This window comes from Delphinapterus leucas, chromosome 19 (genome assembly GCF_059928025.1).
Source record: "Delphinapterus leucas isolate spDelLeu-1000000601 "Yukka" chromosome 19, BTC_Dleu_Yukka2, whole genome shotgun sequence".
In the NCBI taxonomy this organism is placed as follows: domain Eukaryota; kingdom Metazoa; phylum Chordata; class Mammalia; order Artiodactyla; family Monodontidae; genus Delphinapterus; species Delphinapterus leucas.
Genome location: NC_143147.1, coordinates 29,601,874 through 29,620,672, shown reverse-complemented (window position 1 = coordinate 29,620,672; position 18,799 = coordinate 29,601,874). Strand labels below are relative to the sequence as shown.

At 76.7% G+C, this 18,799-nt stretch overlaps 19 non-coding genes across 19 annotated transcripts; all 19 read right to left on the bottom strand.

Moving 5' to 3' along the window:
- Positions 1 to 756: 756 nt before the first annotated feature.
- Positions 757 to 875, bottom strand: LOC149746247 (5S ribosomal RNA). Its single transcript, XR_016390520.1, has one exon. It is a non-coding gene; the product is annotated as a 5S ribosomal RNA (ribosomal RNA).
- A 933-nt stretch (positions 876 to 1,808) lies between these two features.
- On the bottom strand, positions 1,809 to 1,927 carry LOC149746246 (5S ribosomal RNA). The gene has a single exon (XR_016390519.1). It is a non-coding gene; the product is annotated as a 5S ribosomal RNA (ribosomal RNA).
- A 934-nt stretch (positions 1,928 to 2,861) lies between these two features.
- LOC149746245 (5S ribosomal RNA) lies at positions 2,862 to 2,980 on the bottom strand. Its single transcript, XR_016389320.1, has one exon. It is a non-coding gene; the product is annotated as a 5S ribosomal RNA (ribosomal RNA).
- Positions 2,981 to 3,914: 934 nt separating this feature from the next.
- Positions 3,915 to 4,033, bottom strand: LOC149746244 (5S ribosomal RNA). The gene has a single exon (XR_016390079.1). It is a non-coding gene; the product is annotated as a 5S ribosomal RNA (ribosomal RNA).
- Positions 4,034 to 4,966: 933 nt separating this feature from the next.
- On the bottom strand, positions 4,967 to 5,085 carry LOC149746243 (5S ribosomal RNA). The gene has a single exon (XR_016389319.1). It is a non-coding gene; the product is annotated as a 5S ribosomal RNA (ribosomal RNA).
- A 933-nt stretch (positions 5,086 to 6,018) lies between these two features.
- On the bottom strand, positions 6,019 to 6,137 carry LOC149746242 (5S ribosomal RNA). Its single transcript, XR_016390518.1, has one exon. It is a non-coding gene; the product is annotated as a 5S ribosomal RNA (ribosomal RNA).
- A 933-nt stretch (positions 6,138 to 7,070) lies between these two features.
- Positions 7,071 to 7,189, bottom strand: LOC149746241 (5S ribosomal RNA). The gene has a single exon (XR_016390517.1). It is a non-coding gene; the product is annotated as a 5S ribosomal RNA (ribosomal RNA).
- Positions 7,190 to 7,719: 530 nt separating this feature from the next.
- Positions 7,720 to 7,838, bottom strand: LOC149746240 (5S ribosomal RNA). The gene has a single exon (XR_016389317.1). It is a non-coding gene; the product is annotated as a 5S ribosomal RNA (ribosomal RNA).
- A 933-nt stretch (positions 7,839 to 8,771) lies between these two features.
- On the bottom strand, positions 8,772 to 8,890 carry LOC149746239 (5S ribosomal RNA). The gene has a single exon (XR_016390516.1). It is a non-coding gene; the product is annotated as a 5S ribosomal RNA (ribosomal RNA).
- Positions 8,891 to 9,420: 530 nt separating this feature from the next.
- LOC149746238 (5S ribosomal RNA) lies at positions 9,421 to 9,539 on the bottom strand. Its single transcript, XR_016389316.1, has one exon. It is a non-coding gene; the product is annotated as a 5S ribosomal RNA (ribosomal RNA).
- Positions 9,540 to 10,472: 933 nt separating this feature from the next.
- LOC149746237 (5S ribosomal RNA) lies at positions 10,473 to 10,591 on the bottom strand. Its single transcript, XR_016390515.1, has one exon. It is a non-coding gene; the product is annotated as a 5S ribosomal RNA (ribosomal RNA).
- A 530-nt stretch (positions 10,592 to 11,121) lies between these two features.
- LOC149746236 (5S ribosomal RNA) lies at positions 11,122 to 11,240 on the bottom strand. Its single transcript, XR_016389315.1, has one exon. It is a non-coding gene; the product is annotated as a 5S ribosomal RNA (ribosomal RNA).
- Positions 11,241 to 12,174: 934 nt separating this feature from the next.
- Positions 12,175 to 12,293, bottom strand: LOC149746235 (5S ribosomal RNA). The gene has a single exon (XR_016389314.1). It is a non-coding gene; the product is annotated as a 5S ribosomal RNA (ribosomal RNA).
- A 934-nt stretch (positions 12,294 to 13,227) lies between these two features.
- On the bottom strand, positions 13,228 to 13,346 carry LOC149746234 (5S ribosomal RNA). Its single transcript, XR_016389313.1, has one exon. It is a non-coding gene; the product is annotated as a 5S ribosomal RNA (ribosomal RNA).
- A 934-nt stretch (positions 13,347 to 14,280) lies between these two features.
- On the bottom strand, positions 14,281 to 14,399 carry LOC149746233 (5S ribosomal RNA). The gene has a single exon (XR_016389895.1). It is a non-coding gene; the product is annotated as a 5S ribosomal RNA (ribosomal RNA).
- Positions 14,400 to 15,333: 934 nt separating this feature from the next.
- On the bottom strand, positions 15,334 to 15,452 carry LOC149746232 (5S ribosomal RNA). Its single transcript, XR_016390514.1, has one exon. It is a non-coding gene; the product is annotated as a 5S ribosomal RNA (ribosomal RNA).
- Positions 15,453 to 15,983: 531 nt separating this feature from the next.
- LOC149746231 (5S ribosomal RNA) lies at positions 15,984 to 16,102 on the bottom strand. Its single transcript, XR_016389312.1, has one exon. It is a non-coding gene; the product is annotated as a 5S ribosomal RNA (ribosomal RNA).
- A 934-nt stretch (positions 16,103 to 17,036) lies between these two features.
- Positions 17,037 to 17,155, bottom strand: LOC149746230 (5S ribosomal RNA). Its single transcript, XR_016389311.1, has one exon. It is a non-coding gene; the product is annotated as a 5S ribosomal RNA (ribosomal RNA).
- A 933-nt stretch (positions 17,156 to 18,088) lies between these two features.
- On the bottom strand, positions 18,089 to 18,207 carry LOC149746229 (5S ribosomal RNA). The gene has a single exon (XR_016390513.1). It is a non-coding gene; the product is annotated as a 5S ribosomal RNA (ribosomal RNA).
- Positions 18,208 to 18,799: the final 592 nt, after the last annotated feature.

Below are 18,799 nucleotides of genomic sequence, written 5' to 3'. Positions count from 1 at the left end.
TTAAATTTTAGTTTTTAAAAATGAAGTGAAAAAGAACCCAGACACAAAGAGTCACATATTGTATTATTCCCTTTGTATGAAGTTCCCAGTATAGGTAACACCATAGAGACAGAAAGCCAATTTCTGGTTGCCAGGGACCGGTTGGACTGAGAGTGGAGATTAACTGCTTAGTAGGTAATGGGTTATATTTTGCGGTGATGCCAGAAGCCACTGGGAGCCACCATCTTATCGCAACGGCCCCTCAGCCCCGGCGAGGCCACCCTTGCCCGCACACCACCCGCCGAGCTCAGGAGCCCGCCCCTGGCGGCCGGCAGGCCCGGGGAAGCGGCCCCTGCCCTCGATCCCGCTCCCGCACCCGGCCGCGGCGGCGACACGGCGGGGGGCGGGGCTTTTGCCGGAGGGAGCTGTGGAGGGACACACCCACCGGCACACAGGTGGCGGCCCCGGGGCGGGGCGCCGGTGGGGGCGGCCAGGTGCAGGTCGAGGGGCTCGCTGGCCGAAGGGACGGCAACCGGGCCCGCGGCGGAGCCTGGGTCCGGGCCAGGCACCCCGGGGGCGTCTGGGGTGCGGCTGCCTTCCAGGGCCGCCTTCTGGTCGCCTGGCGGGCCGGGCCGGCGGGGAGCGCCCCCTCCGGCGCGCGCGCCGTGGTGGGAGGGGCCTGAGGAGGCGGGGCCTGCAGCGGGGCCCCGGCGCGGGCGGAGCCGGCGGCCACCGCCCGCGGGCGAGTTAAAGGAGAAGGCGGAGCGGGAGGCAAAAAGCCTACAGCACCCGGTATTCCCAGGCGGTCTCCCATCCAAGTACTAACCAGGCCCGACCCTGCTTAGCTTCCGAGATCAGACGAGATCGGGCGCGTCCAGGGTGGTATGGCCGTAGACGGGGGCGGGGACGGCGGGCTGCCTCTTGAGGCCCACTTTCGCTGGCGCTTGCGCCTCACCGCCAGCCTGGCGGTCAGCCCGCCCCGGCAGGACCCCGTCGCCCGCCCAGGCAGGGGGAACGGAGGTCTCGGGTACCGGGCGGTGGCGGAGGCGGAGGGTTTGGCCACCCCCTCCCAGCCGAGGGCGGGCGTGACCCAGCGAACCCTTCGGCGCTTGGCGCCCCGCCCAAGATCCGGCCCGTCGCTCACAGGGACGTGGCCCCGGAGGCTTCAGGGCCCGGGGCCCGCGGTGCCTTGGGCATCGCCCCTGCCCGCCCACGCGGCGCTAGGCGCCGCCCAGCCGCAGCCCGGGCCGGCCCTCCTGCCCGACAGCAGCTGGCCCGAAGCCACTGGGAGCCACCATCGTGTCGCCACGGCCCCTCAGCCCCGGCGAGGCCACCCTTGCCCGCACACCACCCGCCGAGCTCAGGAGCCCGCCCCTGGCGGCCGGCAGGCCCGGGGAAGCGGCCCCTGCCGTCGATCCCGCTCCCGCACCCGGCCGCGGCGGCGACACGGCGGGGGGCGGGGCTTTTGCCGGAGGGAGCTGTGAGGGACACACCCACCGGCACACAGGTGGCGGCCCCGGGGCGGGGCGCCGGTGGGGGCGGCCAGGTGCAGGTCGAGGGGCTCGCTGGCCGAAGGGACGGCAACCGGGCCCGCGGCGGAGCCTGGGTCCGGGCCAGGCACCCCGGGGGCGTCTGGGGTGCGGCTGCCTTCCAGGGCCGCCTTCTGGTCGCCTGGCGGGCCGGGCCGGCGGGGAGCGCCCCCTCCGGCGCGCGCGCCGTGGTGGGAGGGGCCTGAGGAGGCGGGGCCTGCAGCGGGGCCCCGGCGCGGGTGGAGCCGGCGGCCACCGCCCGCGGGCGAGTTAAAGGAGAAGGCGGAGCGGGAGGCAAAAAGCCTACAGCACCCGGTATTCCCAGGCGGTCTCCCATCCAAGTACTAACCAGGCCCGACCCTGCTTAGCTTCCGAGATCAGACGAGATCGGGCGCGTCCAGGGTGGTATGGCCGTAGACAGGGGCGGGGACGGCGGGCTGCCTCTTGAGGCCCACTTTCGCTGGCGCTTGCGCCTCACCGCCAGCCTGGCGGTCAGCCCGCCCCGGCAGGACCCCGTCGCCCGCCCAGGCAGGGGGAACGGAGGTCTCGGGTACCGGGCGGTGGCGGAGGCGGAGGGTTTGGCCACCCCCTCCCAGCCGAGGGCGGGCGTGACCCAGCGAACCCTTCGGCGCTTGGCGCCCCGCCCAAGATCCGGCCCGTCGCTCACAGGGACGTGGCCCCGGAGGCTTCAGGGCCCGGGGCCCGCGGTCCCTTGGGCATCGCCCCTGCCCGCCCACGCGGCGCTAGGCGCCGCCCAGCCGCAGCCCGGGCCGGCCCTCCTGCCCGACAGCAGCTGGCCCGAAGCCACTGGGAGCCACCATCGTGTCGCCACGGCCCCTCAGCCCCGGCGAGGCCACCCTTGCCCGCACACCACCCGCCGGGCTCAGGAGCCCGCCCCTGGCGGCCGGCAGGCCCGGGGAAGCGGCCCCTGCCCTCGATCCCGCTCCCGCACCCGGCCGCGGCGGCGACACGGCGGGGGGCGGGGCTTTTGCCGGAGGGAGCTGTGGAGGGACACACCCACCGGCACACAGGTGGCGGCCCCGGGGCGGGGCGCCGGTGGGGGCGGCCAGGTGCAGGTCGAGGGGCTCGCTGGCCGAAGGGACGGCAACCGGGCCCGCGGCGGAGCCTGGGTCCGGGCCAGGCACCCCGGGGTCGTCTGGGGTGCGGCTGCCTTCCAGGGCCGCCTTCTGGCCGCCTGGCGGGCCGGGCCGGCGGGGAGCGCCCCCTCCGGCGCGCGCGCCGTGGTGGGAGGGGCCTGAGGAGGCGGGGCCTGCAGCGGGGCCCCGGCGCGGGTGGAGCCGGCGGCCACCGCCCGCGGGCGAGTTAAAGGAGAAGGCGGAGCGGGAGGCAAAAAGCCTACAGCACCCGGTATTCCCAGGCGGTCTCCCATCCAAGTACTAACCAGGCCCGACCCTGCTTAGCTTCCGAGATCAGACGAGATCGGGCGCGTTCAGGGTGGTATGGCCGTAGACGGGGGCGGGGACGGCGGGCTGCCTCTTGAGGCCCACTTTCGCTGGCGCTTGCGCCTCATCGCCAGCCTGGCGGTCAGCCCGCCCCGGCAGGACCCCGTCGCCCGCCCAGGCAGGGGGAACGGAGGTCTCGGGTACCGGGCGGTGGCGGAGGCGGAGGGTTTGGCCACCCCCTCCCAGCCGAGGGCGGGCGTGACCCAGCGAACCCTTCGGCGCTTGGCGCCCCGCCCAAGATCCGGCCCGTCGCTCACAGGGACGTGGCCCCGGAGGCTTCAGGGCCCGGGGCCCGCGGTCCCTTGGGCATCGCCCCTGCCCGCCCACGCGGCGCTAGGCGCCGCCCAGCCGCAGCCCGGGCCGGCCCTCCTGCCCGACAGCAGCTGGCCCGAAGCCACTGGGAGCCACCATCGTGTCGCCACGGCCCCTCAGCCCCGGCGAGGCCACCCTTGCCCGCACACCACCCGCCGAGCTCAGGAGCCCGCCCCTGGCGGCCGGCAGGCCCGGGGAAGCGGCCCCTGCCCTCGATCCCGCTCCCGCACCCGGCCGCGGCGGCGACACGGCGGGGGGCGGGGCTTTTGCCGGAGGGAGCTGTGGAGGGACACACCCACCGGCACACAGGTGGCGGCCCCGGGGCGGGGCGCCGGTGGGGGCGGCCAGGTGCAGGTCGAGGGGCTCGCTGGCCGAAGGGACGGCAACCGGGCCCGCGGCGGAGCCTGGGTCCGGGCCAGGCAACCCGGGGTCGTCTGGGGTGCGGCTGCCTTCCAGGGCCGCCTTCTGGCCGCCTGGCGGGCCGGGCCGGCGGGGAGCGCCCCCTCCGGCGCGCGCGCCGTGGTGGGAGGGGCCTGAGGAGGCGGGGCCTGCAGCGGGGCCCCGGCGCGGGCGGAGCCGGCGGCCACCGCCCGCGGGCGAGTTAAAGGAGAAGGCGGAGCGGGAGGCAAAAAGCCTACAGCACCCGGTATTCCCAGGCGGTCTCCCATCCAAGTACTAACCAGGCCCGACCCTGCTTAGCTTCCGAGATCAGACGAGATCGGGCGCGTCCAGGGTGGTATGGCCGAAGACGGGACGGGGACGGCGGGCTGCCTCTTGAGGCCCACTTTCGCTGGCGCTTGCGCCTCACCGCCAGCCTGGCGGTCAGCCCGCCCCGGCAGGACCCCGTCGCCCGCCCAGGCAGGGGGAACGGAGGTCTCGGGTACCGGGCGGTGGCGGAGGCGGAGGGTTTGGCCACCCCCTCCCAGCCGAGGGCGGGCGTGACCCAGCGAACCCTTCGGCGCTTGGCGCCCCGCCCAAGATCCGGCCCGTCGCTCACAGGGACGTGGCCCCGGAGGCTTCAGGGCCCGGGGCCCGCGGTCCCTTGGGCATCGCCCCTGCCCGCCCACGCGGCGCTAGGCGCCGCCCAGCCGCAGCCCGGGCCGGCCCTCCTGCCCGACAGCAGCTGGCCCGAAGCCACTGGGAGCCACCATCGTGTCGCCACGGCCCCTCAGCCCCGGCGAGGCCACCCTTGCCCGCACACCACCCGCCGAGCTCAGGAGCCCGCCCCTGGCGGCCGGCAGGCCCGGGGAAGCGGCCCCTGCCCTCGATCCCGCTCCCGCACCCGGCCGCGGCGGCGACACGGCGGGGGGCGGGGCTTTTGCCGGAGGGAGCTGTGGAGGGACACACCCACCGGCACACAGGTGGCGGCCCCGGGGCGGGGCGCCGGTGGGGGCGGCCAGGTGCAGGTCGAGGGGCTCGCTGGCCGAAGGGACGGCAACCGGGCCCGCGGCGGAGCCTGGGTCCGGGCCAGGCAACCCGGGGTCGTCTGGGGTGCGGCTGCCTTCCAGGGCCGCCTTCTGGCCGCCTGGCGGGCCGGGCCGGCGGGGAGCGCACCCTCCGGCGCGCGCGCCGTGGTGGGAGGGGCCTGAGGAGGCGGGGCCTGCAGCGGGGCCCCGGCGCGGGCGGAGCCGGCGGCCACCGCCCGCGGGCGAGTTAAAGGAGAAGGCGGAGCGGGAGGCAAAAAGCCTACAGCACCCGGTATTCCCAGGCGGTCTCCCATCCAAGTACTAACCAGGCCCGACCCTGCTTAGCTTCCGAGATCAGACGAGATCGGGCGCGTTCAGGGTGGTATGGCCGTAGACGGGGGCGGGGACGGCGGGCTGCCTCTTGAGGCCCACTTTCGCTGGCGCTTGCGCCTCACCGCCAGCCTGGCGGTCAGCCCGCCCCGGCAGGACCCCGTCGCCCGCCCAGGCAGGGGGAACGGAGGTCTCGGGTACCGGGCGGTGGCGGAGGCGGAGGGTTTGGCCACCCCCTCCCAGCCGAGGGCGGGCGTGACCCAGCGAACCCTTCGGCGCTTGGCGCCCCGCCCAAGATCCGGCCCGTCGCTCACAGGGACGTGGCCCCGGAGGCTTCAGGGCCCGGGGCCCGCGGTGCCTTGGGCATCGCCCCTGCCCGCCCACGCGGCGCTAGGCGCCGCCCAGCCGCAGCCCGGGCCGGCCCTCCTGCCCGACAGCAGCTGGCCCGAAGCCACTGGGAGCCACCATCGTGTCGCCACGGCCCCTCAGCCCCGGCGAGGCCACCCTTGCCCGCACACCACCCGCCGAGCTCAGGAGCCCGCCCCTGGCGGCCGGCAGGCCCGGGGAAGCGGCCCCTGCCGTCGATCCCGCTCCCGCACCCGGCCGCGGCGGCGACACGGCGGGGGGCGGGGCTTTTGCCGGAGGGAGCTGTGAGGGACACACCCACCGGCACACAGGTGGCGGCCCCGGGGCGGGGCGCCGGTGGGGGCGGCCAGGTGCAGGTCGAGGGGCTCGCTGGCCGAAGGGACGGCAACCGGGCCCGCGGCGGAGCCTGGGTCCGGGCCAGGCACCCCGGGGGCGTCTGGGGTGCGGCTGCCTTCCAGGGCCGCCTTCTGGCCGCCTGGCGGGCCGGGCCGGCGGGGAGCGCCCCCTCCGGCGCGCGCGCCGTGGTGGGAGGGGCCTGAGGAGGCGGGGCCTGCAGCGGGGCCCCGGCGCGGGCGGAGCCGGCGGCCACCGCCCGCGGGCGAGTTAAAGGAGAAGGCGGAGCGGGAGGCAAAAAGCCTACAGCACCCGGTATTCCCAGGCGGTCTCCCATCCAAGTACTAACCAGGCCCGACCCTGCTTAGCTTCCGAGATCAGACGAGATCGGGCGCGTCCAGGGTGGTATGGCCGTAGACAGGGGCGGGGACGGCGGGCTGCCTCTTGAGGCCCACTTTCGCTGGCGCTTGCGCCTCACCGCCAGCCTGGCGGTCAGCCCGCCCCGGCAGGACCCCGTCGCCCGCCCAGGCAGGGGGAACGGAGGTCTCGGGTACCGGGCGGTGGCGGAGGCGGAGGGTTTGGCCACCCCCTCCCAGCCGAGGGCGGGCGTGACCCAGCGAACCCTTCGGCGCTTGGCGCCCCGCCCAAGATCCGGCCCGTCGCTCACAGGGACGTGGCCCCGGAGGCTTCAGGGCCCGGGGCCCGCGGTGCCTTGGGCATCGCCCCTGCCCGCCCACGCGGCGCTAGGCGCCGCCCAGCCGCAGCCCGGGCCGGCCCTCCTGCCCGACAGCAGCTGGCCCGAAGCCACTGGGAGCCACCATCGTGTCGCCACGGCCCCTCAGCCCCGGCGAGGCCACCCTTGCCCGCACACCACCCGCCGAGCTCAGGAGCCCGCCCCTGGCGGCCGGCAGGCCCGGGGAAGCGGCCCCTGCCGTCGATCCCGCTCCCGCACCCGGCCGCGGCGGCGACACGGCGGGGGGCGGGGCTTTTGCCGGAGGGAGCTGTGAGGGACATACCCACCGGCACACAGGTGGCGGCCCCGGGGCGGGGCGCCGGTGGGGGCGGCCAGGTGCAGGTCGAGGGGCTCGCTGGCCGAAGGGACGGCAACCGGGCCCGCGGCGGAGCCTGGGTCCGGGCCAGGCACCCCGGGGGCGTCTGGGGTGCGGCTGCCTTCCAGGGCCGCCTTCTGGTCGCCTGGCGGGCCGGGCCGGCGGGGAGCGCCCCCTCCGGCGCGCGCGCCGTGGTGGGAGGGGCCTGAGGAGGCGGGGCCTGCAGCGGGGCCCCGGCGCGGGCGGAGCCGGCGGCCACCGCCCGCGGGCGAGTTAAAGGAGAAGGCGGAACGGGAGGCAAAAAGCCTACAGCACCCGGTATTCCCAGGCGGTCTCCCATCCAAGTACTAACCAGGCCCGACCCTGCTTAGCTTCCGAGATCAGACGAGATCGGGCGCGTCCAGGGTGGTATGGCCGTAGACGGGGGGGGGACGGCGGGCTGCCTCTTGAGGCCCACTTTCGCTGGCGCTTGCGCCTCACCGCCAGCCTGGCGGTCAGCCCGCCCCGGCAGGACCCCGTCGCCCGCCCAGGCAGGGGGAACGGAGGTCTCGGGTACCGGGCGGTGGCGGAGGCGGAGGGCGGGGCTTTTGCCGGAGGGGGCTGTGGAGGGACACACCCACCGGCACACAGGTGGCGGCCCCGGGGCGGGGCGCCGGTGGGGGCGGCCAGGTGCAGGTCGAGGGGCTCGCTGGCCGAAGGGACGGCAACCGGGCCCGCGGCGGAGCCTGGGTCCGGGCCAGGCACCCCGGGGGCGTCTGGGGTGCGGCTGCCTTCCAGGGCCGCCTTCTGGTCGCCTGGCGGGCCGGGCCGGCGGGGAGCGCCCCCTCCGGCGCGCGCGCCGTGGTGGGAGGGGCCTGAGGAGGCGGGGCCTGCAGCGGGGCCCCGGCGCGGGCGGAGCCGGCGGCCACCGCCCGCGGGCGAGTTAAAGGAGAAGGCGGAGCGGGAGGCAAAAAGCCTACAGCACCCGGTATTCCCAGGCGGTCTCCCATCCAAGTACTAACCAGGCCCGACCCTGCTTAGCTTCCGAGATCAGACGAGATCGGGCGCGTTCAGGGTGGTATGGCCGTAGACGGGGGCGGGGACGGCGGGCTGCCTCTTGAGGCCCACTTTCGCTGGCGCTTGCGCCTCACCGCCAGCCTGGCGGTCAGCCCGCCCCGGCAGGACCCCGTCGCCCGCCCAGGCAGGGGGAACGGAGGTCTCGGGTACCGGGCGGTGGCGGAGGCGGAGGGTTTGGCCACCCCCTCCCAGCCGAGGGCGGGCGTGACCCAGCGAACCCTTCGGCGCTTGGCGCCCCGCCCAAGATCCGGCCCGTCGCTCACAGGGACGTGGCCCCGGAGGCTTCAGGGCCCGGGGCCCGCGGTGCCTTGGGCATCGCCCCTGCCCGCCCACGCGGCGCTAGGCGCCGCCCAGCCGCAGCCCGGGCCGGCCCTCCTGCCCGACAGCAGCTGGCCCGAAGCCACTGGGAGCCACCATCGTGTCGCCACGGCCCCTCAGCCCCGGCGAGGCCACCCTTGCCCGCACACCACCCGCCGAGCTCAGGAGCCCGCCCCTGGCGGCCGGCAGGCCCGGGGAAGCGGCCCCTGCCCTCGATCCCGCTCCCGCACCCGGCCGCGGCGGCGACACGGCGGGGGGCGGGGCTTTTGCCGGAGGGAGCTGTGAGGGACATACCCACCGGCACACAGGTGGCGGCCCCGGGGCGGGGCGCCGGTGGGGGCGGCCAGGTGCAGGTCGAGGGGCTCGCTGGCCGAAGGGACGGCAACCGGGCCCGCGGCGGAGCCTGGGTCCGGGCCAGGCACCCCGGGGGCGTCTGGGGTGCGGCTGCCTTCCAGGGCCGCCTTCTGGTCGCCTGGCGGGCCGGGCCGGCGGGGAGCGCCCCCTCCGGCGCGCGCGCCGTGGTGGGAGGGGCCTGAGGAGGCGGGGCCTGCAGCGGGGCCCCGGCGCGGGCGGAGCCGGCGGCCACCGCCCGCGGGCGAGTTAAAGGAGAAGGCGGAGCGGGAGGCAAAAAGCCTACAGCACCCGGTATTCCCAGGCGGTCTCCCATCCAAGTACTAACCAGGCCCGACCCTGCTTAGCTTCCGAGATCAGACGAGATCGGGCGCGTCCAGGGTGGTATGGCCGTAGACGGGGGGGGGACGGCGGGCTGCCTCTTGAGGCCCACATTCGCTGGCGCTTGCGCCTCACCGCCAGCCTGGCGGTCAGCCCGCCCCGGCAGGACCCCGTCGCCCGCCCAGGCAGGGGGAACGGAGGTCTCGGGTACCGGGCGGTGGCGGAGGCGGAGGGCGGGGCTTTTGCCGGAGGGGGCTGTGGAGGGACACACCCACCGGCACACAGGTGGCGGCCCCGGGGCGGGGCGCCGGTGGGGGCGGCCAGGTGCAGGTCGAGGGGCTCGCTGGCCGAAGGGACGGCAACCGGGCCCGCGGCGGAGCCTGGGTCCGGGCCAGGCACCCCGGGGGCGTCTGGGGTGCGGCTGCCTTCCAGGGCCGCCTTCTGGTCGCCTGGCGGGCCGGGCCGGCGGGGAGCGCCCCCTCCGGCGCGCGCGCCGTGGTGGGAGGGGCCTGAGGAGGCGGGGCCTGCAGCGGGGCCCCGGCCCGGGCGGAGCCGGCGGCCACCGCCCGCGGGCGAGTTAAAGGAGAAGGCGGAGCGGGAGGCAAAAAGCCTACAGCACCCGGTATTCCCAGGCGGTCTCCCATCCAAGTACTAACCAGGCCCGACCCTGCTTAGCTTCCGAGATCAGACGAGATCGGGCGCGTTCAGGGTGGTATGGCCGTAGACGGGGGCGGGGACGGCGGGCTGCCTCTTGAGGCCCACTTTCGCTGGCGCTTGCGCCTCACCGCCAGCCTGGCGGTCAGCCCGCCCCGGCAGGACCCCGTCGCCCGCCCAGGCAGGGGGAACGGAGGTCTCGGGTACCGGGCGGTGGCGGAGGCGGAGGGTTTGGCCACCCCCTCCCAGCCGAGGGCGGGCGTGACCCAGCGAACCCTTCGGCGCTTGGCGCCCCGCCCAAGATCCGGCCCGTCGCTCACAGGGACGTGGCCCCGGAGGCTTCAGGGCCCGGGGCCCGCGGTGCCTTGGGCATCGCCCCTGCCCGCCCACGCGGCGCTAGGCGCCGCCCAGCCGCAGCCCGGGCCGGCCCTCCTGCCCGACAGCAGCTGGCCCGAAGCCACTGGGAGCCACCATCGTGTCGCCACGGCCCCTCAGCCCCGGCGAGGCCACCCTTGCCCGCACACCACCCGCCGAGCTCAGGAGCCCGCCCCTGGCGGCCGGCAGGCCCGGGGAAGCGGCCCCTGCCCTCTATCCCGCTCCCGCACCCGGCCGCGGCGGCGACACGGCGGGGGGCGGGGCTTTTGCCGGAGGGAGCTGTGAGGGACATACCCACCGGCACACAGGTGGCGGCCCCGGGGCGGGGCGCCGGTGGGGGCGGCCAGGTGCAGGTCGAGGGGCTCGCTGGCCGAAGGGACGGCAACCGGGCCCGCGGCGGAGCCTGGGTCCGGGCCAGGCACCCCGGGGGCGTCTGGGGTGCGGCTGCCTTCCAGGGCCGCCTTCTGGTCGCCTGGCGGGCCGGGCCGGCGGGGAGCGCCCCCTCCGGCGCGCGCGCCGTGGTGGGAGGGGCCTGAGGAGGCGGGGCCTGCAGCGGGGCCCCGGCGCGGGCGGAGCCGGCGGCCACCGCCCGCGGGCGAGTTAAAGGAGAAGGCGGAGCGGGAGGCAAAAAGCCTACAGCACCCGGTATTCCCAGGCGGTCTCCCATCCAAGTACTAACCAGGCCCGACCCTGCTTAGCTTCCGAGATCAGACGAGATCGGGCGCGTCCAGGGTGGTATGGCCGTAGACGGGGGGGGGACGGCGGGCTGCCTCTTGAGGCCCACATTCGCTGGCGCTTGCGCCTCACCGCCAGCCTGGCGGTCAGCCCGCCCCGGCAGGACCCCGTCGCCCGCCCAGGCAGGGGGAACGGAGGTCTCGGGTACCGGGCGGTGGCGGAGGCGGAGGGCGGGGCTTTTGCCGGAGGGGGCTGTGGAGGGACACACCCACCGGCACACAGGTGGCGGCCCCGGGGCGGGGCGCCGGTGGGGGCGGCCAGGTGCAGGTCGAGGGGCTCGCTGGCCGAAGGGACGGCAACCGGGCCCGCGGCGGAGCCTGGGTCCGGGCCAGGCACCCCGGGGGCGTCTGGGGTGCGGCTGCCTTCCAGGGCCGCCTTCTGGTCGCCTGGCGGGCCGGGCCGGCGGGGAGCGCCCCCTCCGGCGCGCGCGCCGTGGTGGGAGGGGCCTGAGGAGGCGGGGCCTGCAGCGGGGCCCCGGCGCGGGCGGAGCCGGCGGCCACCGCCCGCGGGCGAGTTAAAGGAGAAGGCGGAGCGGGAGGCAAAAAGCCTACAGCACCCGGTATTCCCAGGCGGTCTCCCATCCAAGTACTAACCAGGCCCGACCCTGCTTAGCTTCCGAGATCAGACGAGATCGGGCGCGTTCAGGGTGGTATGGCCGTAGACGGGGGCGGGGACGGCGGGCTGCCTCTTGAGGCCCACTTTCGCTGGCGCTTGCGCCTCACCGCCAGCCTGGCGGTCAGCCCGCCCCGGCAGGACCCCGTCGCCCGCCCAGGCAGGGGGAACGGAGGTCTCGGGTACCGGGCGGTGGCGGAGGCGGAGGGTTTGGCCACCCCCTCCCAGCCGAGGGCGGGCGTGACCCAGCGAACCCTTCGGCGCTTGGCGCCCCGCCCAAGATCCGGCCCGTCGCTCACAGGGACGTGGCCCCGGAGGCTTCAGGGCCCGGGGCCCGCGGTGCCTTGGGCATCGCCCCTGCCCGCCCACGCGGCGCTAGGCGCCGCCCAGCCGCAGCCCGGGCCGGCCCTCCTGCCCGACAGCAGCTGGCCCGAAGCCACTGGGAGCCACCATCGTGTCGCCACGGCCCCTCAGCCCCGGCGAGGCCACCCTTGCCCGCACACCACCCGCCGAGCTCAGGAGCCCGCCCCTGGCGGCCGGCAGGCCCGGGGAAGCGGCCCCTGCCCTCGATCCCGCTCCCGCACCCGGCCGCGGCGGCGACACGGCGGGGGGCGGGGCTTTTGCCGGAGGGAGCTGTGGAGGGACACACCCACCGGCACACAGGTGGCGGCCCCGGGGCGGGGCGCCGGTGGGGGCGGCCAGGTGCAGGTCGAGGGGCTCGCTGGCCGAAGGGACGGCAACCGGGCCCGCGGCGGAGCCTGGGTCCGGGCCAGGCACCCCGGGGTCGTCTGGGGTGCGGCTGCCTTCCAGGGCCGCCTTCTGGCCGCCTGGCGGGCCGGGCCGGCGGGGAGCGCCCCCTCCGGCGCGCGCGCCGTGGTGGGAGGGGCCTGAGGAGGCGGGGCCTGCTGCGGGGCCCCGGCGCGGGCGGAGCCGGCGGCCACCGCCCGCGGGCGAGTTAAAGGAGAAGGCGGAGCGGGAGGCAAAAAGCCTACAGCACCCGGTATTCCCAGGCGGTCTCCCATCCAAGTACTAACCAGGCCCGACCCTGCTTAGCTTCCGAGATCAGACGAGATCGGGCGCGTTCAGGGTGGTATGGCCGTAGACGGGGGCGGGGACGGCGGGCTGCCTCTTGAGGCCCACTTTCGCTGGCGCTTGCGCCTCACCGCCAGCCTGGCGGTCAGCCCGCCCCGGCAGGACCCCTTCGCCCGCCCAGGCAGGGGGAACGGAGGTCTCGGGTACCGGGCGTTGGCGGAGGCGGAGGGTTTGGCCACCCCCTCCCAGCCGAGGGCGGGCGTGACCCAGCGAACCCTTCGGCGCTTGGCGCCCCGCCCAAGATCCGGCCCGTCGCTCACAGGGACGTGGCCCCGGAGGCTTCAGGGCCCGGGGCCCGCGGTCCCTTGGGCATCGCCCCTGCCCGCCCACGCGGCGCTAGGCGCCGCCCAGCCGCAGCCCGGGCCGGCCCTCCTGCCCGACAGCAGCTGGCCCGAAGCCACTGGGAGCCACCATCGTGTCGCCACGGCCCCTCAGCTCCGGCGAGGCCACCCTTGCCCGCACACCACCCGCCGAGCTCAGGAGTCCGCCCCTGGCGGCCGGCAGGCCCGGGGAAGCGGCCCCTGCCCTCGATCCCGCTCCCGCACCCGGCCGCGGCGGCGACACGGCGGGGGGCGGGGCTTTTGCCGGAGGGAGCTGTGGAGGGACACACCCACCGGCACACAGGTGGCGGCCCCGGGGCGGGGCGCCGGTGGGGGCGGCCAGGTGCAGGTCGAGGGGCTCGCTGGCCGAAGGGACGGCAACCGGGCCCGCGGCGGAGCCTGGGTCCGGGCCAGGCACCCCGGGGTCGTCTGGGGTGCGGCTGCCTTCCAGGGCCGCCTTCTGGCCGCCTGGCGGGCCGGGCCGGCGGGGAGCGCCCCCTCCGGCGCGCGCGCCGTGGTGGGAGGGGCCTGAGGAGGCGGGGCCTGCAGCGGGGCCCCGGCGCGGGCGGAGCCGGCGGCCACCGCCCGCGGGCGAGTTAAAGGAGAAGGCGGAGCGGGAGGCAAAAAGCCTACAGCACCCGGTATTCCCAGGCGGTCTCCCATCCAAGTACTAACCAGGCCCGACCCTGCTTAGCTTCCGAGATCAGACGAGATCGGGCGCGTTCAGGGTGGTATGGCCGTAGACGGGGGCGGGGACGGCGGGCTGCCTCTTGAGGCCCACTTTCGCTGGCGCTTGCGCCTCACCGCCAGCCTGGCGGTCAGCCCGCCCCGGCAGGACCCCGTCGCCCGCCCAGGCAGGGGGAACGGAGGTCTCGGGTACCGGGCGGTGGCGGAGGTGGAGGGTTTGGCCACCCCCTCCCAGCCGAGGGCGGGCGTGACCCAGCGAACCCTTCCGCGCTTGGCGCCTCGCCCAAGATCCGGCCCTTCGCTCACAGGGACGTGGCCCCGGAGGCTTCAGGGCCCGGGGCCCGCGGTCCCTTGGGCATCGCCCCTGCCCGCCCACGCGGCGCTAGGCGCCGCCCAGCCGCAGCCCGGGCCGGCCCTCCTGCCCGACAGCAGCTGGCCCGAAGCCACTGGGAGCCACCATCGTGTCGCCACGGCCCCTCAGCCCCGGCGAGGCCACCCTTGCCCGCACACCACCCGCCGGGCTCAGTAGCCCGCCCCTGGCGGCCGGCAGGCCCGGGGAAGCGGCCCCTGCCCTCGATCCCGCTACCGCACCCGGCCGCGGCGGTGACACGGCTGGGGGCGGGGCTTTTGCCGGAGGGAGCTGTGGAGGGACACACCCACCGGCACACAGGTGGCGGCCCCGGGGCGGGGCGCCGGTGGGGGCGGCCAGGTGCAGGTCGAGGGGCTCGCTGGCCGAAGGGACGGCAACCGGGCCCGCGGCGGAGCCTGGGTCCGGGCCAGGCACCCCGGGGTCGTCTGGGGTGCGGCTGCCTTCCAGGGCCGCCTTCTGGCCGCCTGGCGGGCCGGGCCGGCGGGGAGCGCCCCCTCCGGCGCGCGCGCCGTGGTGGGAGGGGCCTGAGGAGGCGGGGCCTGCAGCGGGGCCCCGGCGCGGGCGGAGCCGGCGGCCACCGCCCGCGGGCGAGTTAAAGGAGAAGGCGGAGCGGGAGGCAAAAAGCCTACAGCACCCGGTATTCCCAGGCGGTCTCCCATCCAAGTACTAACCAGGCCCGACCCTACTTAGCTTCCGAGATCAGACGAGATCGGGCGCGTCCAGGGTGGTATGGCCGTAGACGGGGGCGGGGACGGCGGGCTGCCTCTTGAGGCCCACTTTCGCTGGCGCTTGCGCCTCACCGCCAGCCTGGCGGTCAGCCCGCCCCGGCAGGACCCCGTCGCCCGCCCAGGCAGGGGGAACGGAGGTCTCGGGTACCGGGCGGTGGCGGAGGCGGAGGGTTTGGCCACCCCCTCCCAGCCGAGGGCGGGCGTGACCCAGCGAACCCTTCGGCGCTTGGCGCCCCGCCCAAGATCCGGCCCGTCGCTCACAGGGACGTGGCCCCGGAGGCTTCAGGGCCCGGGGCCCGCGGTCCCTTGGGCATCGCCCCTGCCCGCCCACGCGGCGCTAGGCGCCGCCCAGCCGCAGCCCGGGCCGGCCCTCCTGCCCGACAGCAGCTGGCCCGAAGCCACTGGGAGCCACCATCGTGTCGCCACGGCCCCTCAGCCCCGGCGAGGCCACCCTTGCCCGCACACCACCCGCCGGGCTCAGTAGCCCGCCCCTGGCGGCCGGCAGGCCCGGGGAAGCGGCCCCTGCCCTCGATCCCGCTCCCGCACCCGGCCGCGGCGGTGACACGGCTGGGGGCGGGGCTTTTGCCGGAGGGAGCTGTGGAGGGACACACCCACCGGCACACAGGTGGCGGCCCCGGGGCGGGGCGCCGGTGGGGGCGGCCAGGTGCAGGTCGAGGGGCTCGCTGGCCGAAGGGACGCTAACCGGGCCCGCGGCGGAGCCTGGGTCCGGGCCAGGCACCCCGGGGGCGTCTGGGGTGCGGCTGCCTTCCAGGGCCGCCTTCTGGTCGCCTGGCGGGCCGGGCCGGCGGGGAGCGCCCCCTCCGGCGCGCGCGCCGTGGTGGGAGGGGCCTGAGGAGGCGGGGCCTGCAGCGGGGCCCCGGCGCGGGCGGAGCCGGCGGCCACCGCCCGCGGGCGAGTTAAAGGAGAAGGCGGAGCGGGAGGCAAAAAGCCTACAGCACCCGGTATTCCCAGGCGGTCTCCCATCCAAGTACTAACCAGGCCCGACCCTGCTTAGCTTCCGAGATCAGACGAGATCGGGCGCGTCCAGGGTGGTATGGCCGTAGACGGGGGGGGGGACGGCGGGCTGCCTCTTGAGGCCCACATTCGCTGGCGCTTGCGCCTCACCGCCAGCCTGGCGGTCAGCCCGCCCCGGCAGGACCCCGTCGCCCGCCCAGGCAGGGGGAACGGAGGTCTCGGGTACCGGGCGGTGGCGGAGGCGGAGGGCGGGGCTTTTGCCGGAGGGGGCTGTGGAGGGACACACCCACCGGCACACAGGTGGCGGCCCCGGGGCGGGGCGCCGGTGGGGGCGGCCAGGTGCAGGTCGAGGGGCTCGCTGGCCGAAGGGACGGCAACCGGGCCCGCGGCGGAGCCTGGGTCCGGGCCAGGCACCCCGGGGGCGTCTGGGGTGCGGCTGCCTTCCAGGGCCGCCTTCTGGTCGCCTGGCGGGCCGGGCCGGCGGGGAGCGCCCCCTCCGGCGCGCGCGCCGTGGTGGGAGGGGCCTGAGGAGGCGGGGCCTGCAGCGGGGCCCCGGCGCGGGCGGAGCCGGCGGCCACCGCCCGCGGGCGAGTTAAAGGAGAAGGCGGAGCGGGAGGCAAAAAGCCTACAGCACCCGGTATTCCCAGGCGGTCTCCCATCCAAGTACTAACCAGGCCCGACCCTGCTTAGCTTCCGAGATCAGACGAGATCGGGCGCGTTCAGGGTGGTATGGCCGTAGACGGGGGCGGGGACGGCGGGCTGCCTCTTGAGGCCCACTTTCGCTGGCGCTTGCGCCTCACCGCCAGCCTGGCGGTCAGCCCGCCCCGGCAGGACCCCGTCGCCCGCCCAGGCAGGGGGAACGGAGGTCTCGGGTACCGGGCGGTGGCGGAGGCGGAGGGTTTGGCCACCCCCTCCCAGCCGAGGGCGGGCGTGACCCAGCGAACCCTTCGGCGCTTGGCGCCCCGCCCAAGATCCGGCCCGTCGCTCACAGGGACGTGGCCCCGGAGGCTTCAGGGCCCGGGGCCCGCGGTGCCTTGGGCATCGCCCCTGCCCGCCCACGCGGCGCTAGGCGCCGCCCAGCCGCAGCCCGGGCCGGCCCTCCTGCCCGACAGCAGCTGGCCCGAAGCCACTGGGAGCCACCATCGTGTCGCCACGGCCCCTCAGCCCCGGCGAGGCCACCCTTGCCCGCACACCACCCGCCGAGCTCAGGAGCCCGCCCCTGGCGGCCGGCAGGCCCGGGGAAGCGGCCCCTGCCCTCGATCCCGCTCCCGCACCCGGCCGCGGCGGCGACACGGCGGGGGGCGGGGCTTTTGCCGGAGGGAGCTGTGGAGGGACACACCCACCGGCACACAGGTGGCGGCCCCGGGGCGGGGCGCCGGTGGGGGCGGCCAGGTGCAGGTCGAGGGGCTCGCTGGCCGAAGGGACGGCAACCGGGCCCGCGGCGGAGCCTGGGTCCGGGCCAGGCACCCCGGGGTCGTCTGGGGTGCGGCTGCCTTCCAGGGCCGCCTTCTGGCCGCCTGGCGGGCCGGGCCGGCGGGGAGCGCCCCCTCCGGCGCGCGCGCCGTGGTGGGAGGGGCCTGAGGAGGCGGGGCCTGCTGCGGGGCCCCGGCGCGGGCGGAGCCGGCGGCCACCGCCCGCGGGCGAGTTAAAGGAGAAGGCGGAGCGGGAGGCAAAAAGCCTACAGCACCCGGTATTCCCAGGCGGTCTCCCATCCAAGTACTAACCAGGCCCGACCCTGCTTAGCTTCCGAGATCAGACGAGATCGGGCGCGTTCAGGGTGGTATGGCCGTAGACGGGGGCGGGGACGGCGGGCTGCCTCTTGAGGCCCACTTTCGCTGGCGCTTGCGCCTCACCGCCAGCCTGGCGGTCAGCCCGCCCCGGCAGGACCCCTTCGCCCGCCCAGGCAGGGGGAACGGAGGTCTCGGGTACCGGGCGTTGGCGGAGGCGGAGGGTTTGGCCACCCCCTCCCAGCCGAGGGCGGGCGTGACCCAGCGAACCCTTCGGCGCTTGGCGCCCCGCCCAAGATCCGGCCCGTCGCTCACAGGGACGTGGCCCCGGAGGCTTCAGGGCCCGGGGCCCGCGGTCCCTTGGGCATCGCCCCTGCCCGCCCACGCGGCGCTAGGCGCCGCCCAGCCGCAGCCCGGGCCGGCCCTCCTGCCCGACAGCAGCTGGCCCGAAGCCACTGGGAGCCACCATCGTGTCGCCACGGCCCCTCAGCTCCGGCGAGGCCACCCTTGCCCGCACACCACCCGCCGAGCTCAGGAGTCCGCCCCTGGCGGCCGGCAGGCCCGGGGAAGCGGCCCCTGCCCTCGATCCCGCTCCCGCACCCGGCCGCGGCGGCGACACGGCGGGGGGCGGGGCTTTTGCCGGAGGGAGCTGTGAGGGACACACCCACCGGCACACAGGTGGCGGCCCCGGGGCGGGGCGCCGGTGGGGGCGGCCAGGTGCAGGTCGAGGGGCTCGCTGGCCGAAGGGACGGCAACCGGGCCCGCGGCGGAGCCTGGGTCCGGGCCAGGCACCCCGGGGGCGTCTGGGGTGCGGCTGCCTTCCAGGGCCGCCTTCTGGTCGCCTGGCGGGCCGGGCCGGCGGGGAGCGCCCCCTCCGGCGCGCGCGCCGTGGTGGGAGGGGCCTGAGGAGGCGGGGCCTGCAGCGGGGCCCCGGCGCGGGCGGAGCCGGCGGCCACCGCCCGCGGGCGAGTTAAAGGAGAAGGCGGAGCGGGAGGCAAAAAGCCTACAGCACCCGGTATTCCCAGGCGGTCTCCCATCCAAGTACTAACCAGGCCCGACCCTGCTTAGCTTCCGAGATCAGACGAGATCGGGCGCGTCCAGGGTGGTATGGCCGTAGACGGGGGCGGGGACCGCGGGCTGCCTCTTGAGGCCCACTTTCGCTGGCGCTTGCGCCTCACCGCCAGCCTGGCGGTCAGCCCGCCCCGGCAGGACCCCGTCGCCCGCCCAGGCAGGGGGAACGGAGGTCTCGGGTACCGGGCGTTGGCGGAGGCGGAGGGTTTGGCCACCCCCTCCCAGCCGAGGGCGGGCGTGACCCAGCGAACCCTTCGGCGCTTGGCGCCCCGCCCAAGATCCGGCCCGTCGCTCACAGGGACGTGGCCCCGGAGGCTTCAGGGCCCGGGGCCCGCGGTCCCTTGGGCATCGCCCCTGCCCGCCCACGCGGCGCTAGGCGCCGCCCAGCCGCAGCCCGGGACGACCCTCCTGCCCGACAGCAGCTGGCCCGAAGCCACTGGGAGCCACCATCGTGTCGCCACGGCCCCTCAGCCCCGGCGAGGCCACCCTTGCCCGCACACCACCCGCCGAGCTCAGGAGCCCGCCCCTGGCGGCCGGCAGGCCCGGGGAAGCGGCCCCTGCCCTCGATCCCGCTCCCGCACCCGGCAGCGGCGGCGACACGGCGGGGGGCGGGGCTTTTGCCGGAGGGAGCTGTGGATGG